Consider the following 12,193-nt stretch of genomic DNA (forward strand, 5'->3'; position numbering starts at 1 on the left):
CGGACCTTACAGACACTAATTCCTGTCAACTGCTTCATTCAGGAAATCGGTGATTTGGACGTTGGACGGAATCTGCATCCGATCTGATTCGTCGACAACCACCGCTCGTGCACAGCTACCTGCCTGGTCATCAGGTCCAGCCTGCTGCGCCTGACACCTACCGGCCAAGCCTACTATAAGCGGACGCATCACGCATCGCTTTTCGTCATTTTGGCAGCAGTGGTTGCGGAAAGCGGACTTTAGAGACACTAATTCCTGTCAACTGCTTCATTCAGGAAATCGGCGACTTGGACGTTGGACGGAATCTTCATCCGATCTGATCCCTCGACAACCACCGCTCGTGCACAGCTACCTGCCTGGTCATCAGGACCATCCTGCTGCGCCTGACAACTACCGGCCAAGCCTACTATAAGTGGACGCATCACGCATCGCTTCTCGTCATTTTGGCAGCAGTGGTTGCAGAAAGGGGACCTTACAGACACTAATTCCTGTCAACTGCTTCATTCAGGTTGGTGTATCATTATTTGGTTCGCATTGTTAAAGTATCGACCTAACCTTCTGCTGCTTCCACTGCTGCCTAAACTGACTTTAGGAGTGATTGAACCACGCCGTCTTGTGCCGAGCTTGCAAAAGAAATTCAGTCGCTTCGGGATGAAATGGCTGCGATGAAAGAAACCCTAGCCACGTTCACTGATCAGTACGAAACAGCGAAAAAAAAAACAACGAATCCCTCACCGAAGAAACCGAAGCACTGAAAGAAAAAAACGAACAACTTACACAACGCTTGTCTGATCTTGAGCAATACTCACGGCTAAATAACATCGAGGTAAAAGGTGTCCCAGCGACGCAAGGTGAAAGCTGCGTATCGATTGTTCAAGCCATTGGTGACAAAATTGGCTGTCCCGTCAACCCCCTGTGACCTCGACACTGCACATCGCGTTCCTGCCAAAACAGACACCAATATTATCGCTCGGTTCCTATCAAGAGACAAGAAAATTGAGTTCTGTGCTAAAGCAAGGAAGGCTAGGTTGTCCACAGCAGATATCGGGTTGCCACAAAGCTCGGAAGGGCCACTGTATGTGAATGACCATCTGATACCAGAACGAAAACGACTTTTTGGGCGTGCATGCGAGCTCAAAAAGGAAAAGCAGTGGAGTACCTGTGGACCGATAACTGCACAATCAAAGCCAGGAAAGCTGATAAGAGCAAGATCTATCGTATATCGTGTGTTGCAGACCTTGCCATCTTCACGTAGGCGCTTACAGCTGTTCTGTCATCTATCACATTCGCATGAGCGTTTATTCTTACCATCAACCAAAATCTATATTCCAAGACAAACAGGTTTCACTATCATTACTGCATCTTAACATCCGAAGCATACGCAAACATTATGATGACCTTGTAACATTACTTACTTTATTAGACCACTCCTTTTCCTTCATCTGTCTGTCTGAAACATGGTTATCGCAAAATGATGGAAACTTATACGGGCTGACAAACTATGTCTCAGAATACTGGAATCGTGACAGTTGTCGTGGTGGTGGTTCTGCCATGTTTATCAGATGTGACCTGATCTATGCTAGTCGCTACGATATTTCATTTAACGCACTTCATTGCGAATCCATTTGGCTAGAATTTGAGCACTCTGTGCTGGTGCTGAATAACCGCAATACTATAGTTGCCTGCGTTTACCGTTCACCGTCGTCTTCTTATATCGAGTTTTGTTCGCAGTTGCAAATAATCTTTAATACCTTGGCACATGAACACAAGAACATATTAGTGTGTGGCGACATAAATATCAATATTCTCAACCCTAGCAGCTCATGCTGTTCTGAATATGTACAATGTATGCTGAACTTTGGCATTTCTTCTCTAATTCTTTCTCCTACTCGATGTGACATAGCTGGCTCGAATACATTAATTGATCACATACTGACCAATACGGATGTTGATTACACAGCAGGAGTAATTGACTACTCAATTACTGATCATAATCCCATTTTTGTATGTCTAGGTTCAAAAAACAAAAAACCCGTGAATAGTTATAACAAAGCATCATTTAACTACGAACAATTTATCGAACTTATTCGCCGGATCGATTGGAATTCTGAGTTGGAGGAGGAATGCCCAAGTAAAGCGTTCGAACAATTCTCAAATAAAATTGCCACATGCATTGAAGAATGCACCACATATACTGCTGCTGTGCGGTGGTTTCGAACCCCGAGAAATCCTTGGATTACTAACTCATTGATCCGTTCTATCAATAAAAAAAATAATTTGCGCAAAAAGCTGAAAACCCAGCCTTTTAACAATTCTTTGAGATCTTGGTTTAAAAAAATATTCCAATACACTTTTGGCGGCACTGAAACTTGCTAAGCGTAATAATTATCAAGATCGCATTCTAAAAAATGGCAACGACACTCGACGCATTTGGCAACTTATTAAGCAATTTCTGAACAGTGATAGTCGTGAAACGTGTCTCACAAAGATAAGATGTGAAAATGCAACATATAATAACCCTAGTGACATTGCCAGTGCCTTTAGCCAGCACTTTAACTTTTCCCAGGCTTTACAGGACGTAACCACTTTACCTTCCTTGCCACGTTGCTCCCGCTCTTTTTAGTTACGTCCTAGGTGAACAGAAGTCCATCAAGTCATTAAATCTATCAAAACAACCGGTGCAGGTTAGATTAGATTCATCCTTCTAAAGTTAAGCTCATTTCAGAAGACATATCCCCAGTTCTCACCATAATAATTAACAAAATGTTCAAGGCAGGTGTGTTTCCAGATTGTCTGAAGACTGGTAAAATTATCCCAATTTTTAAGGCAGGTGATCGTAACTACATCAATAATTACCGTCCCATTTGCATTCTCCCTTTTTTCAGCAAAGTAATTGAGAAGCTTTTTTGCACGCGTATAATGAACTACCTTACTACATTTAAACTTTTATCTCCTCAACAGTTTGGCTTCAGACAGGGTTATTCTACCGAACTAGCACTGAGAAATTTCATTGAAAATGCCAAACAAGCCATTGATAATGGCTCAATTGTAGGAGCAATCTTCATCGATCTAACAAAAGCTTTTGACTCAATTAACCACCGCATACTTGTTCATAAGCTAGAATCTTTTGGTATATCCGGTCCACCTCTTCAGTTCATATGCAGTTATTTCAGTAATCGATCACAAGTTATTGCTATAAACGACACTTTTTCTACCTCTCAGACTATAAACCAAGGTGTTCCGCATGGATCAGTACTGGGACCGTTACTGTTCTTACTATTCATTAATGATCTACCTATCGCACTAAACCACACAAAATGCGTATTATATGCAGACGATACAACCATTTACACTTCAGACAAATCCACCACCACACTTCAGCATAAACTTAACATAGACCTAAATAATATCAGCCAGTGGTGCAAAAATAACATGCTGCAAATGAACCCCAAAAAACAACTTTCAAGCTGTGTCACTCTCCTCTCAGAATCATAAATATTCCACCATCACTAACACTTGATAACCATTCACTGCATATTTCCGAATCTTTCAGATTCCTTGGGGTCACTTCAGATAAGCACTTGAAATTTCGTCTCCATGTTCAGTCACTCATGCATAAGGTTTCCTTCGGCATTCATATCATAAAAAAACACGTGCATACTTTGAACCGCACATCTTACGTTCATTATATTATGCATACATCCACAGTCACCTTAGCTACTGTTTGTCCTGCTGGGGAAATACATATTTCACTCACATTGAAAGACTTCAGCGCCTTCAGAATCAGGCCATCAGGCTCATGTCATTCAGTTCATTCCTAACACACTTTTTACCACTTTATCATAGCTTGCGCATACTTCCACTTCAACAGTTATTCGCTGTGAAATTATCCATCATTATCTACAAGGTAATTAATCATCATGCTCATATCGATGGCTTTCCTGATCAGCTTATAAATACTAATTCTACTAGGTTTCAACAGCGTAATAATCTTCTTCTACCTAAAGTGAGGACTAATTATGGAAAATTTACCACAATATTTGCCGGCATATCCTGTTGGAATACTTTGCCATGTGAAATTAAAGCGTCATTTACTGTTCACTCATTTCATCGCCGCATTAAAGAGTACTTAATTAATTTCCTATGTAGTTCACATGCCTAAACAGTAGTAGTCCTTGTTTAAAGTCTAATTTTCTTTGCATTATGATTCAAAGTTGTTGCTGTATATACTTTTTGTTCCGTTTTTCACACATAACATTGTAAATTTTTTGTAGATTGTTTATTTATCCTAATTGATACACTGCCTTCCATTCTTTGCAATTTTACCCCACTTGATTTGCTCTAGGAGGTCCCCCCGACAGTCGTGTACTATGGGACCTCCTTCTGTACTGATTTTATTGTATTTGTATTACTATGTGCGTTTTAAATAAACTTGAAACTTGATTACGAGAAAACATTTGACTCAGTGGAAGCTTCAGCTGTCATGCAGGAATTGCGAAATCACGGTGTAGAAAAGTGTTATGTGAAAATATTGGGAGATATCTATAACGACTACACAGCTACCATAGTTCTCCATAAAGTCAGCAATAAAATTTCAGTATGGAAGGGTGTCAGGCTGGGAGGCACGATCTCTCCAATGCTATTCACCGCCTGTTTACAGGAGGTGTTCCCAGGTCTCAGTTTGGAACAGTTGAGGATAAGAGTTAATAGGAAATAGCTAAGTAATCTGCGATTCGCTGATGACATTGCCTTGCTAAGTCACTGAGGACATAAATTGCAAAGAGCCGCCGCGGTGGCTCAGCGGTTATGGTGCTCGGCTGCTGACCCAAAGGACGCGGGTTCGATCCCGGCCGCGGCGGCTAGAATTTCTTTGGAGGAGAAATTCTAGAGGCCCGTGTACTGTGCGATGTCAGTGCACGTTAAAGAACCCCAGGTGGTCGAAATTTCCGCAGCCCTCCACTACGGCGTCTCTCATAGCCTTAGTCGCTTTGGGACGTTAAACCCCATAAACCAAACCAAACCATGAATTGCAAAGAAAGCAAGATTAATGAGTTAGACAGGGAGAGCAGAACTGTGTTTAAAAATTATCATGAGGAAAACCAAATTAATGTTCAACAGTCCAGCTAGCAAGGGAACAGCAGTTAGCAAAGGGAGTGAGGAGCTGGAAGTAGTAAGGGAATGTGTCTACTTAGGGCAGGTAGTGACCGGAGATCCGGATCATGAGAGGGAAATAACTAGAAGAGTAAGAATGAGGTGGAGTGCTCATGGCAGGTTCTCTCAGATCATGAATGTCACTTTGCCAGTTTCCCTCAGGAGAAAAGTATACAATAGCTGTATCTTACCGGTATTCACCTATGGGGCAGAAACGCGGAGGCTAACGAAAGGGGTTCAACTTAAGTTAAGGACAGCGCACCGAACTATGGAAAGAAAAAATATAGGTGTATCGTTAAGAAATGGGAAGCGGGCGGAGTGGGTGAGGGAACAAACGCGGGTTAATGACATCCTAGTCAAAATCAAGTCGAAGAAATGGTCTTGGGCAAAGCATGTAATGCGAAGGCAAGATAACTGCTAGCCCTTAGGGGTAACGGAGGGGATTCCAAGGAAAGGCAAGCGTAGCAGAAGGCGTCAGAAAGTTAGGTGGGCGGATGAGATTAAGAATTTTGCGCGGATACTGCGGGCACAACTGGCAAAGGACAGGCTTAATTAGAGAGGCATGGCAGAGGCCTCTGCACTGCAGTGGGCGTAGTCATTCTGATGACGATGATGGCAGGCTTTTCTCCCCTGTTCTTATCTGTACACGTGCGAGTGACAGGTGGTCGCATGCCTTGAGTTCCCGCCTAAAATAGCCTGCGCTTTCGCTTCCTCGCATAAACAGTTGGCAGTCTGCGCACTGGTGTCATGTTCGTTTCTTCACCTCCTGTGCTCGTCCTTTTCCGCAGTTTCTAACTTTCCTCGACAGTACTTCAGGGGGTGAGCTCTGAAATGATGTTTCAAGTAGGATCAAGGTGGCTCATCATTTACTGCTTGGGTTTCTGTAGCGACCAATTTGAACGACAAGGGGCCCGTAAAAACAGGTGGGTGAAAGACCAGGTCGAATACTTTTTCAGCTTTCACGAGTGTAAATAAAAAGTGGTCTTGAAGTTCAGTGGCATGAGTTGAGATGCAACAGTGTTAGCGGGGCTGATGGGGGAGGAACCATCAGGAGTAAGAGATTATTTGGTAATGCGCTTTTACAATGCGTACAATGTACAATGTACAATTCAATGTGTATAAATCTGTTAGCTCGCTCCTCACTTGGTTGAAAAAACCAGACCTTTCAGGCTTCGCTAAAACGCAGAAAAGCATGTCAGTCACTTAATAATCTTTAAGAAGGTTTTGGTGTTCGTATCGGCAGAAAAACAAAAACTGATTGTTTTTTGTAACTTTACCCTTTAAATGATTTCGCGCTAAGAACAAACAAACCAGGACACATGGGACACATGGGACATCGAGCGATGTTTTATCTGTCATCATTCTGTGAAGAATAAATCAGGAAGGGGTCTTTCTGCGGTGTAATGCATGGTATGCCAGGTATGTCTAAATGACGGGGTGAAAGTTTGTAGAATTTTGGAAATGAACCATTAGGAATAGTTGCGTGATTTCAGTTATAATATGGCACTCATTTCAACTTAAGCGATGAACTAATGTTGGCATAAAATAGTGCTGGACCTTGTACGAAAAATAAATGTCCTTCTATACAACCACTGCATTACCAAAAGCACCGGAATTTCATTCTGTGCTCCCTCTTATTCTTGTGCTGCTCGTTATTCCAGATACCTTGAAGGAACTCTTCTTTACCGATTATGAAACTTGAGACTTCCTCAGATGCAACAACAGCTCCACGACACAGCTTAGAAGCAAATCCCTTGAGCTCTAAAATTTTGATAAAATGGTACGCTTCCGAGAACACGCTGCGCACTAGCTATAGTTCTGGTGTTACGTAATGTATACGCTCAGGAAGGCTCCTTTAGGCATTTCAGAGATGTAAGTCGTAATGCAGTTGCCAAGACAGGGCCCCCAAGGGCGTTTCTCAAGAAAAGCACCTTAAACAGCTTGAAAAACACATAGAGTTTGGCATCTCTTGCGTTCCCACAATTTCTTAGTTCCATACTTTTTTTTTCTCGTCAGCGAGATTATAGAGCACAAATTCCTTCTGCGGAAGATCTCAGGAAAATATTTTTGACTCGTGTCGCACGACAAATTTATTAGCATTTGTTATAACCGAAAAATCAGTGTCGTCACTTCTCTTGCATGCAATAGCATTCGCTAAAAATGAGATCTCGCTCGACGATCCTATAGATCATTCGCATTCTTATATGCCAGCCTATTTGTTTTCACTGAGGGCTTAGTGTAGAAACAAATTGACTGCCAGAGGAAAGAAGTAAAGCTGTAAGAATAAATTTACCAGCATTCTATTATTTTAGTAAGAACAAATGCCATGCACCATTGCCGTCACTTAAACATTTTTAGCAAAAGTCATCTGCTCTTTTTTCCACCGTGATGAAGAAAGTGCCAGTATCGGTGGCAAATTCCATTTTTCTTCTCACGAAACCCCTATTGTACCACAGCACTCATATTTATTGCGCTTTTCTTCTCTTTCACCAGCCGCCATGTTCATCATCGATGGATCGCCTCTCAGAGTACCACCCGCTTGCGTTTTGTTCACTTTTCTAAAACAAAATGTCTACAATTTCACTCACTACTTGATAACTGTTTTAAAAGCCAAATTCGTTTTTACTCGTAACGCCCTTTGCAAGAACATATAGTATCATTAGTGTGGACACATTTTTCACAGGAAAGTGTTTTCAGCATTATCGTCATCCTTCGCAAATGTCTGTACACTCTGTAGATTTTTTTTTATTCTCGACTTGGAGCGGGGACAGCGGGCAACTCCTGAAGTTTACCGTAACACACATCCTATGAGAATGTGTCTAACATCGCGAAGACCGCACGACAGAAAATAAAAACGCAATACAAGCGCTCTCTCTTCGGGCTGCTTCCACTCTTATGAAGCCAATGAGAAGAGCGAGCGTTTATTGGGCATTCTTTTCTAAGCCACCTGCCTGCCCCTGCATGCATGAGCTTCCGAAGCATTGAGCATTGCGAAGCTAATGCACCGTGAACTTGGCGTCAACGGTGCTTACTGGTTGTAGTTGATCTACGGAGATGATGGAGGCTTCACGAGTCGGTGTTCTGGGGAAGTGTCGCTCAGAATGCTAACGCAGTAAAACAAAGAACACGTCACTGCAGGCCCCCTTCCCTTTACACAGAGTCACTGCTTCACGAAAGGCGGCAACAATTTGTTTCGCCCTTCTCAGCGGCTGGTGCAGACATACACTAGCGGGATGTCGAAGCGGCACCTGGCGCCGGTTCCGATTTACGTTCGCTGTGCGAAACGTAGGAGTGAGGGTACAGCAATGCCTGCGAAGAAAGGACGAGCGGGAGTGCGCCGTTAGGCGGCGCAGAACGCAGTTTTGCCACGCTTTCCCATGTCCCGCAATATTGTGATAGCGACAGTACGTTAGTGAAGTAGCTACAGTTGAGTAAATGCGCAAACCGGGCAGCTGGCTTCTCTGTCGATTCGAGTGTTGAATATGTATGACTGATGTAGTAGGTCCCAAATCGCGTATGCGTGCTCTAATTTTGGCCGAATGAGACTTAGATAAGTAATAAGTTTTACCGAGGATGAAGCTAACTTTAAATAACGGCGAAGAAGGCGAAGGCATCGGTTGGCGCTGTTAGTGACTGCGGATAGTGATCGGACTAAGGGAAGTCCTGAGTTAATGCCTAGAAATTTCTACGAGGGAACAGAGGAGATTACCGAGCCAAAAATAACAGGAGAGGGGCAAAGGTGCCTTCTTGCTAATGTGAAAAGTGCTGATGACGTTCTGTTTCCTGAGGTGCTAATGATGTTTTGTTAGTGTTGATAGTCATTACCCCTTAGTTAACCTTGAGTCAACATGATTCACATCATTCTACAACGTGGTAGTGTCATTGCTACTGTGGATAGGGTGACAGATTAAACAATATTCGGCGAATAAACGAATGCTAGAAGATATTTCATTCGATAGATTTTTAAATTTATAGATCTGTAAATCAAGAAAAGTGATGTCCAACGAGAGTAGCTTCGGGCACTCCGGAGACGACAAGGAACAGTTGGGCTTATCACTTGTTGGCGCAGACGAATGGCTGTTTGTTATAGTCCTCAAGGAATATAGCCAATTCAAAACTAAATAATTATTATCTATACATGAAAGCTTGCAAAAGATACGGCTGTATCAAAGGACTGTGTCAAAACTTTATCAAATGCCTTCCCGAAGTCAATAAGTCTCAAGCGCGAAACTTAGGTCGTTAATAAATAATGCTAGATGGGTTTTGCGAATAGTAATTTTGAAAACGATGCTGAAGATTTCAACGCGGTGTGGACAGTGTAGATTGCTTACACAATCTTACAGATTGCTTACAGAATTGCTTGGATGATTGTGATTTCTTGGCAGAAAATTTCTGTGTCACTGGGGTATTACATCCAAAGACCAGATCAAAGCTTAACCTGCAATGAGAGGCTGCTTAGCTAGTTCATTCGTGTGTCACAAAATCTTCGCGGACATAAATTAATCCCGAATGAAACACTGGAGCGCTGGCTTGCCAGCTGTCGCAACCGTCTCAAGGCTTTCGACCTTGCCTGTTTCAGCGTCATAAAATGATGTCATTTTAAAGCGCGTAATCTGTTGTCTTCCAGTAGGCCTTAGAGCATGATCGCGGATTGCAAAACTATCTCCCATGCGCGCGAGAAAGAACACACAGAAAGCAAGAAAAAACCTTGCCTTAATGCTTCTGTCATGGCGGCCACATCACGTGGAGAGTTCATTTCTTCCAAGACGCAGCAGCCATCCATTAAGTAAAGCCCTGTTGCTTTTGCGATCTCGCAGATCGGTATTACGGAGGGAATACGTGCTGCCATGTCTTTCCATTAGTGAAATCTCACCTAAAGCTTTCTCGGAGTACCACCATTTTCGAGAAGGGGATTTTTACAAGTACTCTCGCCTTCTTGAAACCAATGTTGGTAATAAATCAATGTACCCGAATCATATCATCCTGTCTCATGGCTATAAATGTTACACCTCATCGGTGTTCAAACTGCACTCAAGAGGGGATTTCGCTAATGGAAACGCTCGGAATGAAGACGCAATTTCTCAGGAGTAATTTGTGGGCGCCTTTTTTGTAGTCTAAAATAGGGCCAGATAGCAGGCTCAAGGGGCTTAGGGGCTTGATCAGGCTTAGCCTTAGCACGCATCATTGTATTAGTATTGCCGAAAAAAAAACTATTGTCCAGGAGGTTCAGTAATACACAGGAGTGAAGCACTTGCACGATACTTTTCCACGTTTTAATATACAAACTAAACACAAAGTAACTTTACAGCAGAGCAGTAGCCTTTGAGGTTAGCTTTAATGCGAGAGCAGGCGATCTAATAAACTTGATGCCAGGTTACTCGTGCACCATGGCTGGAAACGAGGTAGGAATAAGCATGCACAAAGACGAAGCACGAAGTCGGTGACTCCTCAAGCACAGTTGAGCTGCAGAATAAAGTGTCCTTCTAGCAATTACTTCCACAATAATGTTCAATTTCTCGTGACGGTCACTCAGTATGAAGAATGTAGCGCAATGACCGAGGGATAAAAAGAACGCGTAAAGACACAGCAGTGCTTTTTTTTTCTGTCCGCGCCCACTTGGGATACGTTTTCTATGTTCCAAAGCACCAGGACGCCCAGTTAGCTACTCTAGCGATCTCACTCACTATATTAATTCATTTATTAATACATTCATTGCCGGCCAATGCAAGAAAGGCCGGAACAGTAATATAGGAACAGTAAGACGTCCACACGATACGGAGACAAAGCCCCTCTGAGAGTGACCATCTGCAAAAAAATAATAATAATAACTGAATCCGCGGCAATCGAGTAAATAACACCAAGGGTTCCAGGAGGAACAAGTGAATTTAAATGAAAGGAGCGTGTAGCTAAAGCCATCAAACACTGAGCACCCGGCAAGGCAAGAGAACGGGAAGCTTCTTACTATAGTAAGGCTCGTTGTAACACTCCCGTGAAGTAACAGCTGCTGAAAAGGGTTCAAGAAAAGTCTTGTGGACTAGCTGAGTGAGACTAAGCTCAGGTAAACACCGAAGCTCTTTACGGGTACTAAAAGAAAGCATCATGTCATCATGTAATCAGGCTCAACATTGTCGTAATGAGGTTACCGTGCTGTCCAAATAAATATGAGGGTAATTTTTTTCTTTTTCTGTTCCCTTTCTGCAGGAAGAGGTAGCCGACGGAAAATACTGAACACCTAACGAGGTACGGCACCCGAATGAAATTTGGCAGAGCATTCAACTAACATAATTTGCAACGAAAACATTTACATATTAACAGAACATCAAGAGATGCATATGTTAGGAATATTGTTACCCACACAAGAGCTACAAGAACACACGCACTACACAGCGAAAACCAACTCGACAAGATGGCCGAATGCATCCTTGAGCAGGCAGAGGCCAAGAGAAAGCTAAGGGCTGGGGATTAACGAGGTATTCCGGCGCAGCACCGATGGGTGCGTAGTCTTTGGCACGCTTTTCTGCGCTACTCTTTCATCTGGCAGGTTTGGAAGGGTTCATCTTCAAAGGAGCCTCACTGTCATAAATAGTATCTCAGTCGTGTTTATTTCTTCGCAAAGCAATCTGCTAAAATAGGGATGTGCTGTAATGTGTCCATTACTTTCTGATAAGTGAGAACTCAGCCATGCAGAAGCACGTGCTTAATCTTTGCCCGTTTTCCTCAAGAATATAGGCATGTAATCTAATGAAAATGCAAAAAGGGAAAAAATAACGCCTCAGTATATGCAATTCGAGACTGGAATTTTCTCCATGTATCAAGTACCTTCTGGGTTAATGAGACTTCGCAATGTGTGCTTTCTAGCTCGCTTTACACATTTTCAGCTGGAAAATGTAAGACTGAACATGGGGCAGCCTGGAAACTTGGGTAAGGCCTGTTAAATGGCTTATAATATCCTGACCCCACAGATTTTTTCTCTCACATGTAAATGCTACTGAAGCGATTGTCATCAAGCGAGCACCGCCATTGGCACATATGACAAGGGGGT

This window comes from Amblyomma mixtum, chromosome 3, assembly GCF_055824585.1.
Source record: "Amblyomma mixtum isolate Tamu chromosome 3, ASM5582458v1, whole genome shotgun sequence".
Classification (NCBI taxonomy): Eukaryota; Metazoa; Arthropoda; class Arachnida; order Ixodida; family Ixodidae; genus Amblyomma; species Amblyomma mixtum.